This window comes from Hemiscyllium ocellatum, chromosome 29 (genome assembly GCF_020745735.1).
Source record: "Hemiscyllium ocellatum isolate sHemOce1 chromosome 29, sHemOce1.pat.X.cur, whole genome shotgun sequence".
NCBI lineage: Eukaryota > Metazoa > Chordata > Chondrichthyes > Orectolobiformes > Hemiscylliidae > Hemiscyllium > Hemiscyllium ocellatum.
The window spans coordinates 3199202-3216454 of record NC_083429.1 but is presented as its reverse complement, the minus strand read 5'-3'; positions in this window follow the sequence as shown (position 1 = coordinate 3216454).

The window sequence follows — 17253 nt, the reverse complement described above, 5'->3', positions numbered from 1 at the left end:
TGAAGTGTGTATACTTCAATGCCAGAAGTATAAGAAATAAGGCAGGTGAACTTGCAGCGTGGGTTGGTACCTGGGACTTCGATGTTGTGCCCATTACAGAGACGTGGGTAGAACAAGGGCAAGAATGGCTGTTGCAGGTTCCAGGGTTTAAATGTTTTAGTAGGGTCAGACATGGGGGTAAAAGAGGGGGAGGTGTGGCATTACTTGTCAAGGATAGTATTACAGCGGTGAAAAAGACGATGGAGGAAGACTTGCCATCTGAGGTAGTTTGGGCTGAGGTTAGAAATAGGAAAGGTGAGGTCACCCTGTTAGGTGTTTTCTACAGGCCTCCTAATAGTCCGAGAGAAGTAGAGGATAGTATTGCGAGGATGATTCAGGAGAAGAGTGAAAGTAGCAGGGTGGTTGTTATGGGGGACTTTAACTTCCCAGATATTGACTGGGAAAGCTATAGCTCGAGTTCGTTAGATGGGTTGGTGTTTGTCCAATGTGGGCAGGAGGGTTTCCTGACACAATATGTAGACAGGCCAACAAGAGGTGAGGCTATACTGGATTTGGTTCTAGGTAATGAACCAGGCCAGGTGTTAGACTTGGAGGTGGGTGAGCACTTCGGGGACAGTGACCACAACTCGGTGACATTTACTTTAGTGATGGAGAGGGATAAGTGTGGACTGCAGGGCAAGAGCTATAGCTCGGGGCAGGGAAATTATGATGCGGTGAGGCATGACTTAGGATGTGTGGATTGGAAAAACAGGCTTCAAGAGAAGAATACTAATGATATGTGGAGATTGTTCAAGGAACAGCTACTGAGTGTCCTTGATAAGTATGTCCCAGTCAGGCATGGAGTTAAGGGTCTTGTGAGGGAGCCGTGGTTTAATAAGGAATTGGAATCCCTTGTGAAAGGGAAGAAGGTGGCATATGTAAAGATGAGGCGTGAAGGTTCAGTTGGGGCGATTGAGAGTTATAAGGTAGCCAGGAAGGATCTAAAGAGAGAGTTAAGAGCAGCGAGAAGGGGACATGAAAAGTCCTTAGCTGGTAGGATTAGAGAAAATCCAAAGGCTTTCTATAGGTATGTCAGGAATAAAAGGATGACTAGGGTAGGTATCGGTCCAGTCAAGGATAGTAGTGGGAAGTTGTGCGTGGAGGCGGAGGAGATTGGAGAGACACTAAATCAATACTTTTCGTCAGTATTCACTCAGGAACAGGACACTGTTGCTGGTGTGAATATTGAGTCACAAGTGATTAGAATGGATGGCATTGAAGTATGTAGGGAAGAGGTTTTGGGAATACTGGAAAGGATGAAAATAGATAACTCTCCTGGGCCTGTTGGCATTTCTCCTAGGATCCTCTGGGAAGCTAGGGAGGAGATAGCAGAGCCATTGGCCTGGATTTGTATGTTGTCATTGTCAACGGGAATAGTACCAGAAGACTGGAGGATGGCGAATGTGGTCCCCTTGTTCAAGAAGGGGAGTAGGGATAGCCAGAGTAACTATAGGCCAGTGAGTCTGACTTCTGTGGTGGGCAAGGTCTTAGAGAGAATTGTAAGGGATAAGATTTATGAACATCTGGATAGGAATAACGTGATCAAGGATAGTCAGCATGGTTTTGTGAAGGACAGGTCGTGCCTCACAAACCTTATTGAGTTCTTTGAGCAGGTGACTAAGGAGGTGGACGATGGTAAAGCAGTAGATGTTGTGTATATGGATTTTAGTAAGGCGTTCGATAAGGTACCCCATGGTAGGCTAATGCAAAAACTACGGAGGTATGGCATTGAGGGTGCATTAGAGGTTTGGATTAGGAATTGGCTGGCTGGAAGGAGACAGAGGGTACTAGTTGATGGTATAGGTTCATCTTGGAGTGCAGTTACTAGCGGTGTACCTCAAGGATCTGTTTTGGGACCATTGCTTTTTGTTGTCTTTATAAATTATCTAGAGGAGGGGCTTGAAAGCTGGGTGAGTAAGTTTGCGGATGACACAAAAGTCGGTGGAGTTGTGGATAGTGAGGAAGGATGTGGCAGGTTACAGCGGGATATAGACAAGTTGCAAAGCTGGGCAGAAAGGTGGCAAATGGAATTCAATGTAGCTAAGTGTGAAGTCATTCACTTTGGTAGGAGTAACAAGAAGATGGATTACTGGGCTAATGGTAGGCTACTTGGTAGTGTGGATGAGCAGAGGGATCTTGGTGTCCATGTACACAGATCTCTGAAAGTTGCCACCCAGGTAAATAGTGCTGTGAGGAAGCCATATGGTGTACTGGGCTTTATTGGCAGAGGAATTGAGTTCCGGAGTCCTGAGGTCATGTTGCAGTTGTATAAGACTCTGGTGTGGCCTTATCTGGATTATTGTGTGCAGATTTGGTCGCCATACTATAGGAAGGATGTGGAGGCATTGGAACGAGTGCAGAGGAGGTTTACCAGGATGTTGCCTGGTATGGTAGGAAAATCGTATGAGGAAAGACTGAGGCACTTGGGGCAGTTCTCATTGGAGATAAGAAGGTTTAGGGGAGATTTGATAGAGGTGTACAAGATGATTAGGGGTTTAGATAGGGTAGACACTGAGAACCTTTTACCGCTAATGGAGTCAGCTGTTACAAGGAGACACAGCTTTAAATTAAGGGGTGGAAGGTATAGGACAGATGTTAGGCGTAGATTCTTTGCACAGCGGGTTGTGAGTTCATGGAATGCCCTGCCAGTAGCAGTGGTGAACTCTCCCTCTTTATGGTCATTTAAGCGGGCATTGGATAGGCATTTGGAAGTTATTGGGCTAGTGTAGGTTAGGTAGGATTCGGTCGGCGCAACATTGTGGGCCGAAGGGCCTGTACTGCGCTGTATTTTGCTATGTTCTATGTTCTATGAATGAGCCTGTAACGTTTTAAAATATTTTCCTTTAATTTGACTGCGATTATTTTCTCATGATCCCTTTTGCTCTCCTAATACCTCTTTCTTTCAAACTTGCCTTGCACGTGCTGTACTACATACTAGTTTCTATTGTTTTGTTATTTCAGTATAAACCGGAAGTCTCCCTTGTTTCTCTTTATCTCCCACTCAATGCCCTTTGGTGTCCACAGCCCGCTGCATTCTTGGTCCCGCGAAGTGGATTCCTGGGAAATGTCCTCCCTGTGCTTTTCTTATTTATTTCTTAAATGTGGCACACTGCTCTGTTTTAGATTTACTACTAAATGTCAGCTTCCAGTCCACTCTGGTCAAATCATTACCTGATCTTATTAACATTGTCATTCCTCCTTCAGAACTTTGGGCCAATTTCTATCCATTTCAGAACAATCTGAAATCTAGCAGATTTATGATCACTGTCTGCAAAGTGCTCCGCCATTGATGTTTTACCCATTGGGTCGACTTCATTCCTTAAAGTTAAGTCCAGGTTGATCCCTCTCTTGCAAGGTCTGCATTAAAATTCTCTATTCAACACATACTTTGTTAAAATATTCTCCTGGGGGCATTTTCAGTATTCTGCTCGCTCTAAACCTTTGAGAAAATGAATATCCAAGCCAAAGCTGAGGAAGTTAAAAACATATTTTCTCATTCCCTTATTTAATTTATGTTTCTCTGAAATTTACCCATGTATCTACACTTGGTCTTTTGGTGTAAGGTCTATCGTGCTCTCCCAGTAGTTATGTTTGCTGTATTTTGGTTTTAAAGTACTGTCTGTTTGCAGTTGTTTGAGGAGGTATCCATGACTTCATTTCTCTTTACAGCACAAAATACTCTTGTCAGAATTGCGACAGAAGCATCATTCTGTACCGCTCACCCCTGCCCCCATCCTTTTCCATCCTTCCCTGCCTCGCCTGAATGCACTATATCCTGAAAGATTGAATAACCACTCCTGCCCCGCTCTCAATATGTCTCCGTGATAGCAACTGTATCATTTCCTCATTAATGCCGTTAATTTATCTGCCTTGTTCATCAGACTCTGTGATTAAAACGAATACCATCCAACATTGCTATCTCCCTTCTGATGTTACCGGCCTATGGATTTAATGCTTCCTTGACTCCCTTGCTTTGACCTATAATTTTAGCCTTTCCCATTGTCCTGCTGATCTTTCTGTGTGGATCCCAGCTTCTCCAGCACTCTGCACAATTTTGATTCTTGTGTCCATTTACCACAAGAAACCTTAATATATGAGAACTGATTGTACTTGTTTTGAAATTCATCAGATAATTTATGCGATGTGTTTCCTAATGGTACAGATCTTCCCCAAACAACTCTTCTCCTAACTGTGAGCTCCAGTGAAGAAATCGCAAACAGCAAGATTGCAACCGTCGTCTGTTCAATCATCGATTTCCATCCGAAGTTAATCTCCTTGAGTTGGTTGAATAATGGCCGACCCTTGGATTCTTGCTTCTTCACGTCTCCCGTGTGTGAGGCGAACGGGAACTTCTCGGTAACGAGTCGGCCGATGATCCCTCATATGAATGGTTCAACAGCGCAGTCTTTACCTGCCAAGTCACTCATGGAGACAACACTCAAAGTAAAAACATCACAACACTCCAGGGTGAGAGACACATACTGAGAGAGCTACAAATCATCCTGAACTCGGATGTGAATCAAACACACTAATTTATAAGGCGTAGTAAACAGCACTGTAAAGCTTTTCATTTCCCAACATGCCATGTATCTCCTATTTCAGCTTGAGTGACACATTGGTTTTGCTCATAATTCAACATTATAGCAAATCAGAAAAGCATGTTTCCCCTCTGTTGAAGATAGATATATAGACAGTGAGCTTTGTTAAATAGTTTGTTGCCTAACCATGCTTGGAGAAGCATTCAGAGTGCAGACTCCATGCCTGGTAGCGACTTCAAGGATAATTTTGGGGATCGAGGGGGGTATTGGCGAGATATCTGATTGAAACATAGAAAATACTGAGAGACTGAGATTGAGTCAACGTGGAATAGATGTTTTGACTGGTAGGTGAGACTAGGACCCAACGGCACAGTCTCAGAGTCAAAGGGGCACCATTTAGAACTGAGATGGGGAGCAATTTCTTCAACCAGAGGGTGATAAATCTGTGGAACTTGTTGCTGCAGAGGGCCGTGGAAGCCAGGCCATTGTTTGTATTCAAGACAGAGATAGGTCGGCTCTTGCTTAGTACGAGGAGAAGGCAGGAGAATGGCTTTAGCCCGAAACGTCAATTATCCTGTGCGTCGGATGCTGCCTGACCTGCTGCGCTTTTCCAGCACCACTCTGATCTACACTCTGGATGGGCCGAACAGTCTTATTCTGAACCTCTCTCTTATGATGTTGTGGTCTCAAAATGACATGTTTAAAATATGCAGTGACCCTTATTTGAAAATAAATCAAAATGCGTTCAGTGCTTCATTCCCTGCTCAGGAATGAACTTTTGACGTTGGACATTGGATGACATTGATTTTTATCTGGTACTGAGCTCTATAATTTCATTTATGGGAATAGACCACAGATCAAGTGGGCATCATATTTGGCTAACTGGGATAAACGTGATCTCACTGAGCTTCTTTAAGACATACTCTGTAATTAGTGGATGAGGCAGGAGAATAAATTCTGGTAAGAATGCTACAATAGGGATGAATGAACTAGGAACTCGAGACAGGCTGATTTAGCCTGGTTTGGGATGGCGATGTTTACACATTGAGTAATGGATGTCTATGAAACTAGTGCACGTTTCCATCGCATTTGTAGTTTAGTTTAAGATGCTTTTGGTTTTTTGTTTCTCCCCTGTTTTATGAAGAAATTAGAAATTGCAGCTTGGTCAATAAAGTGAAAGTACAGACCAGTCATGAACTAAGTGAATGGAGGGAAAGACTTAAGGAATGGGTATCCTTCACGATTGCCAATCCTGTACTCAGTGTCTTGTTTTCAGATCTCCTCCAAACTCATCCCACAAGGAACAATGACATAAATTCGAGAATGATCTCACACCAATAACGCAAAGTATTTTCGATCACTTCAAATATATTGAACAGAATTTCCTTGGCTGTTCACCGCTCCTGTCACAGTTTAGAACTCTGCAAAGAGAATGATTTTTTTTATAATTTGTCCAAAATTTGGGATGTGATTTGGCAGTCAGCGGGACCAGCAGCATTTGCATGTAATGGTTATAGACATGGAAATGAACTCACTATATTCAGATTACTCTTGTCACAAGTATCAATAGATGGTCTTACGTGAGAGACAAACTCTGAAAGAAAGGTAATTCGATTGTTTACATTATGGCATCTTCGATGATTTTACCTTTGTCGGAGGGTGCACTTGTTACAACGCCAGTGTTCTTTAGGAATAATGACACAGGGTATGTTATAGGTAATCACAAATGCTTTCACGAATCAAAATACATCAACAATAGTAAGCATCGTTTCAGCAACGGTTGGAGTTGCCATTTTGAAGATGCTGTCTTCACCCTTTGAAGAAGTAATCTGAAGATTGGGTGTTTTTGTCATAAAGAGGTATTTTTCATTGACTTTGATTTTTGTTTCATGGAAGATACCGAATGCCACGCCAACACGTAAAAGTCCTCCCACCGCCAGTAGACCAGGTCTTACTGGAGGCGACGGTGACGTTAACCTGCGTTGTGTCCAATCTTCCTTCTGGAGTCAACGTTACCTGGACACAGAAAAAGAAGCCTCTGAAATCAGAGATTGCTGACCAGCTTGGACAGAATCCATGACAGCGTGATCAGCAAATTAGATATTTCTACAGAGGCCTGGCTGAGTGGCGTTACTTTTGAATGTGTGGTGTACCATCAGAGTCTACCGACTCCGCTGAGAGACTGCATCCACAAGGAGAAAGGTGAGCGCTGAGATTAAAATACGAAGGATCCAATGTGTAATCCAGATCCAGTTACATCAATGGCAGGCTTGGATTGGTAATGAACAAACACGATTGGGAGCATTAATAATGCATCTGATGGCAGGAGAGCTAAGTAGCAGATTTAAAAAAAGATCGACCAAAGGATCTTCTACGCTGATTAAGTCAGATAAGGTGGGAAGAAGCCTGGGTTGTGATGTCACCATCAGCAATGACAATTGGGCAGAATGTCCTTGTTGCGGGCTGGAAACATGGAGGCAACGTTCAAATTAAACTTCAGACTTCTTTTACTGAACAGAATGTATACCGTTCTGCTCCTTGAGAAAACGAAAGTGAATAAATCCCAAATTAAAAATGGCTTATTTTAATATTTAGTGGAATTGTGATATTGACTCTGGATTTTTATAGTTGATTTATATTTGGCTCAAATATTCTGCAGTGATTAATCCGTTGTAGCCATCAGTGTCTGTCCTCCTGCCACCAACAGAAGAAATCTCCGCTCAGAGCTTTCTCTCCCTCATCTGTTTAGTGAGAGGTTTCACCCCACAAGAGATTTTGGTCAAGAGGACAAACAATGATAGGCCGGTGAATCCCAGTATCTACATTCTTCTTCATCTACAGCCTGTTATCCATTACAGTGTAGGACTGGTCCAGCGGTGCTTTTTTCTCCTGTGTGGTGGGACATGCAGTGATTCCTTCGAAGATCATCAACAGAACAGTCGATAAATCCAGTGGTAAACCGAGTTTGTTACCATTTTACTTGCACTGATGGACACTGTTAATTCATGTCAATAAAAATCTCAACGTTGCATTTAATAATTCAACAGAGGTAATAAAGTCTTTTTTTTCCCTCCAGTTGTGAGATAAATACCGAAGTAATTGTTTCCCACTCTGGCTTACATTCCAGCTGTGTAGTGGATTATTAACAGGTCTAAGACGAGTGCCTTGTGCAGTTAATTTTCTCTGCTCAGATACATCCTGGGTCAGAGACAGAGTAAAGCTCAATCATTGCAGGATTCCGCCAAGGACCTTATTCATCCAACTCCCTCTGTGACAAAATCTGACAATGTCCATTTTATGTCAAGGGTAGAGCACGAATTTTGAACTTGGTGTTCTTGATTCCCCCGATTGAACATTCTTACAAAATTCATGTCAGTTTTAAGCTGCCACATTGCACCAATTGGAAATGTAAATTTGAGACATTTTAAAATTAAATTTGATTGGAACATACCAATCGCAAAGAGTGCAGAACAGTTGAATGTAACCTTTCTTTCTTGGGAACTGGCAGGGATCTTGCGCCAGCGAATGAGTTGACAGAATGTATCTTCACTTTCACACCAAAGCGAATCGATAGATAGGTTGTTGTGGAGCAGAGGGGAGGGAAACGATGAATGGTCTGTCCTCTTGCTCCCTGTGCAGATTTTTCATGGTCCATGTCCTCTGTAACGTAACGCAGTTGCTAACAGGCACAGTCAGCATCTTGCTTACTGTCCGAAGATTTAAAATGTCCACGCGAAATAATATCTTAGAAGCACGTTGGATAAGCTTGGCCCTGTTGACAAATGATTAACATTGACTCCCATAATCCAAAACTGGTGTTTGCATCGTCCCGGTTTGAATTCCATAGTTTTGTCTCAGTTTCTGGAGCAAATGGTATCAAATCTGGTATTCGAATACCTGATATCATTTTGTTTCACATACAGAGCACAAGTAGACATTTTCTGATAAACATATTCAGAAATGTTATCTCTGGGGCAGTGGGGATTTGAACTCAGGTCTTTTGTCTCAGAGCCAGAAATTCAATCATTGCAACAGAAGTGTTGCTCATAAAACGCTTATCTCTCCACAATGATGGGAAATGTTTCCTACAACACCAAGGTCAGATCTAATTGTAGGCAATCCATTAAAATTAGAACAATAAAATTATAATAATAAAAATTGCAGTCTGGTAAAAGAGCAGAAACACACACAGACACAGAGAAATGATCACAAATACACACGCAAAGACATATTTATGTGCATACTCAAATGTGCATGTAGATAAGAGTCACACACGCATACTCGAACAGACCCACACATGTAACTGGTACGTGAACACTCACCTAAGCTCTCACAGAAACTCCCACTGAAAGAAAAGCATTTGCACAATTGAACAGGGGTACTCACACATAACGATGAGAAACATAGACACACGCTAACACACAAATGGACATGAATACATGTACATTCATACAGCACAATGGGTAGACATACACGCATGAACATACAGATAAAAATTCCGAAAAATGTCGTCCCAGATGTCGACTCACACAGGCACGTAAGTGCACAAAGATAAACATTAATACCATTATTTTCCCATTTTCAGAGTCACAAACACACGATGACAGTTATTTAATTAGTTATTTTTAAAACACATTGATCAGCATATGTACAATGTCACACGTACACTCAAATTCAGAGTCTCACTTGCAGACACACAAGTGCATACATCAGCAAAAAGTGGGACGTTTATTAAATAAGGATAATGGGCACAAGCATCAGCAAGAATCCACAAACAATAACACATACAAGCTGCTCAGGAGATGGTTTGTGAAAGATTGCCACACAAGCAGACATCATCATATAAAATAAGCATCTGTCAAAACATAAAGTTAAAAATCACACAAAACCAGGTTATAGTCCAACAGGTTTAATTGGAAGCACACTAGCTTTCAGAGCGACGCGCCTTCATCAGGTGATATTCGCTTTGAAAGCTAGTGTGCTTCCAATTAAACCTGTTGGATTATAACCTGGTGTTGTGTGATTTTTAACTTTGCACACCCCAGTCCAACACGGGCATCTCCAAATCATCGAAACATAACATTGCATGCGAACATTTATTAAGCAAAAACATGAAAATAACCTAGTGACGTAGGATCTGAAATAGACACATAAGCACACATTTTAGATAGTACTAATGAAAAGTGAACACTCACAAAGACATTACAAGATAAGCATAGGCAGCAACGAAGTAACATATTCGCATAATGATGCTTACACAATGTGAAAAGACCAAAATTTAGGTGCACAAACACATGAGCACACCAGCAGTAAAGGAACAGGAATATGTTTATTCATGCACAGACTCCAACATGGGCAAGAGTGAAATAAGAGACTCTCATAACCACATACACAAATATTAAAGGAAAATCAAACACACCAAGCAGTAGATCAAATAAATTAAGGGACACGTATACAAAGACTTATTCCTAAATATACAGATCCTACAAACAAAAATATGAAACAATTTCCTGACTGTGATGTCACGTTTATTCATGATTTGCCAAGCAATTGGTAACCAATACATAAAGATGAGAATCACATTTGAACTTTTATTCAGTGATGGCCACAATTTTCAACTAAATTTTTGTCACAGCCTATATTTAAAATATAATGAAATAATTAAAATAATCATTCGTAATAAGCATTTCACAAATCATAATATCCTTAAATAATAGATTAAAAGAAAAATAATTTAAAACGTTCTGACGTGGACAATGAAGAAAGAACATGTGCAGTCAGTATTTGTAATTTTTTGCTGAGAGTCAATAATGCACTAATAGATACAGATAAGAGTCACATTTGACAAATCCCTAACTGCATTATGAAGATGTAATGGTCTCTAATTACATAACTTGGATGCAGATAGATTGATCTGGATCAATGAACAATTTAAAAGCGTTCTCTCAGCTTTATATTCATAGATTAATTGATCACACTTGGATTAAAGACTACGAGGATAATAACAGCAACACCTGGACAACTGCTTCCACGTTCGTCACCTTGTTCTTCCTGAATATTTTCTACAGCGCTGCCGTCACTCTGGTGAAGGTAAGAATGATCACATCTTTCTCACGCCAAGCAGCCCAATATGTTTTGTGAAATCTCTAAGTGTGCCATTGAATAAACATTAAATCTGAAAGTACCTGATCATAAATATCTGCATCATTGCTTTATCTCTCTTTTCCAGGTTACGTGAGTGAATTGTGCACCTTCTTGATTTTCCTGCTCTGTTTATCAAGGTCTCTGAATTTCCAATCTACAATTTGTCCTGTTGCTGACTCTAACAGTGAGATCACGTCAGTTTATCAGCGTGTAATTTTGACAATTACGGATGGATTTTCCTTTTTACTTTGATAGACTTGAGATGGTTGTGGTTGGAAGAATTTGTAGCTTCCCAGTTATTTGAAGCCCATTTGTATTGTTTTTATTTGTTCCCTATTCAGAATGGTTGTGTTTATGATGAGCTTTTGCATTCCCTTTCATGTGACACAAAATTCCCAGCCCACAGCGCATATGATCTCGTCTCGATGTTGCATCCAGCCATTATATTCACTTCTGTTAACTTTTACATCAACCTTTTGGATAAAAATGCTTTCTGAAATGGTTAAGAAATCTCGAATAAATATGCACTAATTTGAGTTTGCTTAATTCTTTCTTCAAGCCCAGTCTGTAATAATACATTTTCCTCCATCCAACTCCTTTCCCAGCCAATACTTTCACTTGTTATGTTTGGCTGTTTTCATCTAGTCATTTAGTTTATTGCTGTGCAACATGCAGCCCACTAATGTAAGTGCATCTTTCACACGACATGCCTGATGGAACATTCCAGAGGCAGAATGATTAGAGAACGTTTCCTCTTATGCACAAAGGGTCACGGCCTCGGGTCACGTAATGATAATTTTATAGGCTCCTCCAGAAGCCTATAAAAGGCAGGCAACGGAGTTTGAAAGTTTACTCTACACAGTCTAAAATGGAATTACTCCCAATGTGGGGACAGCCTGGATTAGGAATGTATAAATCGCCATCTAAAGCGCCCAACGAAACATTCATCAGCCAAAAATGTCAACGTACAGTCAGGTATTCAGACACAAGTGCACAATCCAAGGGCAGATTATCAGAACTGAAGTTTTTTTCTCACACATAAATGTCATGGAGCACAATTCGTGGGATCTTTATTTGACACACTATACCAGTCAAATCCCAGGAAATGAGACTGAGATCTATCTGATACAGGGATATTACTGAACAGCACCCCTCAAAAATAATAAATCAGAGGTCGATGTTGATCAGGCAAGGCAGAGCTCATAAATAAATATTCAGCATTGGGATCTATATGACGCAAGACAGAATTGAGAAGCAATCATAGAAACTGTTAACAGAGTCTGGAAACTATCAGCAAATGAGAACAGTCCCAATGTCTCAGAGTCGGTGAGGTTCATAATCCTGGGAATAATGTTGTGATTCAGTCACGCATCCAATCCCATAACTCTACATAACGGACAGTTAACAGCTAAACTTTGTGAAATTTTCAATTGGCAGGTTGCCTGAGTTGTCAAGGTATTGCCCTTCCAAATGAATCAGAGAATGGCCATCACCAATTTAGTCGAATCACAACAAGCATTGGCACTTAACGACCAATCATCACCTGGTCCATTCTCTATGCCTTTACCAATCAGCACTCATTACCCAGACAGATTAAATGATTTCTCCCTTTCCATTGTTATTCTTGAGAGGGTCCATGATAAGTACAATGCTAAAGACTGAAATAAAAAAAAAACTTTATTTTCATCAATACTCAAATTTCCATATTGTACTAGCTGGCAGAGGTGAAACTTAACTATAATGTATCAGGCCTACAATGAACTGGTCAAGTTCTGCACTGGTCTCAGAGAAAACCAGCAACAATGATCTTGTGGAGACATTACTTTGTCTTTGATCCTATACAAAAACAATTTCAAAGCCATTGAGAAACAGAAATAAATAGAAACAAACAATATGCACATATACACGGCGCACTATTATTTAAAGTAACAGAGAGAAATTCTGCACGAGCAGAAATATTAATTGTTATTCTGAATAGTGAATGTGGCGCCAAAAGCACCCTTGTGATAATGACAGTTTGAAAATCTAGCCCACATTGGTTTGCAGCAGTTGAAGAGTTAGTCATTCTATTATCAGCCCCTGCCTCAGATTGTTTTTAAAGGCAGTTGTCAATATGAAGTTGCACAGTGGCAAGAGCACGGCTATCCTATGGACAGCACTAAAGAGATCTCACCCCCATTGGCTCTTTAATAAAGAAATGGCGCAAACCTCAGAGATAGGGAAATGTAAATAAAGGAACCATTAACAAGATTTCATTCAATTTGATAGTAACTGATACCTGATTACCAAAATCAGCTGCCACTTGAAAAGATACAAGAAGTCCCAAAAGGAGATGCTCCAAATTTGACTTGATTCTGTGTCACGTTATCGCAAGAGAGCTTCATAGTTGTCTTCTAACATACATTTCTTTTCCGCAAACTATAGAGGTTTGATAGAAAAGCACTGGTTCTGAGCAGAGATCAGAACAGAATATGCAGAACCACATCATAAATCATCTCGAGAAGCTGTGTCAATGGATGCTTGGGTTTACGGTGCCTCTGTGTTCTGAGCTTCGGCCCCAGTCTCTCGCTGTTCCCCAGTTTTTCTGATGAGCTGCGGTTCTAGTCAATTTGTATTTCATCATTGTCCCAGATTATAGAGGTTTCAGTATCAGTGAGTTCACCAGTATAGCACGTTGGGTAAATCAGCAGTGACTCCACTGAAAATGCTTTTAAACAACATTTTTTTCCCTGTTAACTGACCTAACAACAATTAACAAAATTATATTTGATCTGTCGTATTTTCCATTACTGACTGCAATGAATCTACCTCATGGGATACAGAAACTCACCAATGTGAGTAAACTTTGGGCAAAACCCAGACTATGGCCTTAAGAACATAGACTCCATACAATAGTGCAACAGAGAAAAGCAGATTGAAGTCAAATGATGCATAGGTTTGATGACGAGCAATACCCCCTCTACCCTTGCAGGAAGGCAAGTAGAAAAGTTGTGCATTTACATAAAATCTTAATGCAATCCCAGAGTATCCTAAACATCTATTTCCAGATCTCTGAAACAAGTGCAGAACCCCTGGGGCCACTGTCAACTATATGCTATGAAACCCAGGAAATCATAGACGGAAATGTTAGCATGTGCCCATGTAGCAGTTTAACATGTGTGTTTAATACTTCCGCTCAAACTTGCTTTGAGGTATGAACAGTAAATGAGAATAGGTCACTTGGACATTCGAGCTTGCTCCACCATTCAATAAGATCCTGACTGACCCGATATTAACAAGCTTATAAAACATTCAGCTGACAATATCCCACTTTAACTTCGCTCATTCTATCATTTTAGTATATTCCAGTACAAATCTATTCTGCTCTGGAGAATAATTTTCCTGCTGTTAATCACTGTTCTACACTGTACTCCTTTCCTCATTCTCGAATTTAAAGAGCCGGCAATGCACTGCTCTTTTCCTTAGCCTATTCTTTAGGCAAGATAAAACAGATTGCAACAGATTCCACTGTTTGCTGGTACTTGACGCAATGAGAACTATAGAAATATTTCACGATACTCCTTTCGTGAAAAAAATAGTTTGTTTTAATCCTTTGAAACTAGTTCAGTTCGTTTTATATTTGAATTGAATGGTATTTCAGTTTGATCCAGATGTTAGTATAAAATGAAATATTGTAGCACTGAGATTTGCCTCATTCTCCTCTGGTGGAAGTTGGAAAGAAGTGCTTTCTTATAACAGAGAGTCAAGAGAGTGAAAACTGGACAGCAAAGTTGAGTAACAACACATGCAGGTTCTGGCAAAGCCAATTTTCAATCAGGGGTGTCTATACTTTTGATAATGTAGTCACATATCAGAAACGTGACATCTAATTTGTGTACCATGAGAATATCAGGAAGGAGATGATGACCAGATCACCTGCTCATCGGGATTGAGCAATAAATATTGGCTGGGACACCAGATATAATTCAAAGTAATAAGGGTCCCTTCAGAGGGCAGAGTGGCTTTGGTTTAATCATACACGTCTGATGTGAACGATTATCTCAGGACTGCACTGCCATGGCAGTATCAATTAGCGTATTCTCACACCGAAGGTAGATCTTGAAACCTCAACCTTCCGACTCAAAGATCAGCATTATACTTAGTGACATCTGAGCAGCACACAATACTTTGACAGTTGGCTTATTATTTACATCCCCGGGGACTAATGAAGCAATTAAGGGCAATTGCATCAATTCTGTATGAGATGCAAAACAAACCTCTTATGATAGAATGATAATCTCCCTAACCCTCAGTCAGTAGGCTTAAGATTCTAGATCAGATTTAGTAGGCTTGGAATCCTGTTCCACCTACTCCAGATGTATGTCATACATCGCTGAACATTTTAATTAAAAAAATGGAATAATTATTCAACCAATGGGCTTTTGTCATTTGGAAAGTGCAACACGTGTAATTAGGAACCAGCACTTTGGGTCACCTTTGCTGATTCCCTGTGCGTTTTACGGGAGTCAGTAATTTCTATCAGTGTCCACCGTTAAAGCTACAAAGGTCCTCTAATATCTCTCCTCAAAGGGTCATTCTTCCCTTTTTGAATATGGGCAGTGAGCACTCAGTTCTATCTCTTCCTTAGCAACAAATGGCTACCTTGCTTCCAGACTGCTATCAGCAAGAGGTTAACTTGCACTGCCAAAGTATGGCAATACTGAGAACAACCTTCCCCATACATGAACCAGGCTAAGATCACAAGATGCAGCACAAGCCCGTGTTTATGTGCAGAATTAGATAACCAGGAAGGATATTCATCACAGCTGTGGAATTCAGAACCAGGGCTCACGGTCGAAGGATACTGGCCGAGGCATTTTGGACTGAGATGAGGAAACATTTCTTCACCCTGACAGTGGTGACATTTTGGAATTCACTGTCATAGAAATTGATTCAGTCTAAACCATAATAGTTTTTTTTCGGGCTAAAGGGATCAAAGTTTACAGAAATAATGATGGAACAGTGTACTGAGTTGGATAATCAGTAATCATTATTTTGAAGCATAGCGCATGCTTAAGGGACTGAATGGCATACTGCTTCACCTATTCCTGTGACCATTCTGTAGCTTGAAGGGATGTGTTTTGTTCAAAAGCTAATCAAGATGATTGTGAATTCGACACTCCTCAAATTAAATTGAACAATGAGGAAATTCTAGAAAACTGGGATAAACTGCTGAGTTACCTTCCAGATAAAAATCGAAATGCCCTGAAAATGTTCGTATAAACACATGGGGAGATATTTGGGAAGAACCTGGGAATTACTAATCTCACTACACATAATATTGATTGAGGAAATGCTGTTCCCATCAAGCATGACTTAAACTTTGAAGGGTCAGAAAGAGACTGAACGCGTGCTGAAGCATAACATGGTCATACATTGGATCAAACTTACTTTTTGACTGTCACTTTCTTCTCGTGAACTTAAATTGTCATCTTCCTCAGAATTTGGACCGAGTTTGGACTCCATGTTTGTTTCTCAGCTTCAGTTGAACACAATGACAAATTGAGACACTTCAAACAAACACTTTCAACTACAATTACAGAGGCAGCTTGATGTAGCACTTGGGGCAAATGGGATCGAATGTAATGGGGAGAAAGCATGATTAGGCTATTGAGTTGGACAATCAGCCATGATTGTTATGAATGGCACAGCAGGCTCGAAAGATTGCATGGCCTCCTCCTGCTCGTATTTTCTACGTTTCTAAACCAACTTAAAAACCCAATAAAACTGAAGATTCAGGATCATAAGCCTTCATCAGATGATTTAGGCAAACTGGTTACACATTAGATTTTTTTAGTCAGCATATAAAGTTAGTCCATATGATTTCCCAGTATTGTTGCTTGAGGTTGAGATTACAGTTCATTAGACACTTTCCCACCCCTAAGATGAATCTGGTTTCTAGATTTATCCAGACAATTTTGAACAAAAATACTTTAAATGTTGTGATTCTCCCGTCTCTGATTCCATGTCTGTATTTGAACAGATTAGGTTGTTGTGAATATTACCACTGCAGCTTCAATGTTACTTTTCTCTGTATCCTCAAATGTCTCCAATTCAGTTGTTATGAGTTACAAACACTCAATGACAATCAGCCAGTCTAATTGAAGGAGAAATTGCTGGAGATGCTCAATGAGTCACAGGACTCAAAAACATTAACTCTGCTTTCCCTCCACAGATGCTGGCAGACCTGCTTAAATTCACCAGCAGTTTCATTTTTGTCTCAGATTTCCATCATCTGCAATTTTCTTTTATTGTAGCCTTTCTAAAATTATGTCAAACATAATCTCATCCAAGTCTCTACTACATTTTTTTTTCACCATGAACTGGACATCAACTTTCTCTTCATAATATCTCAGCCAGGCCCCTGCCACTATGAAGTTTAAACAGGGGTTTATGATAATTGCCAACCCCCTCATTTTTTTGCTACCTTTTCACTGTTTATGATTAAGGATGACTTTTGGATTCCCTTTTAAATTTAGCTGCCAGTCTCCCT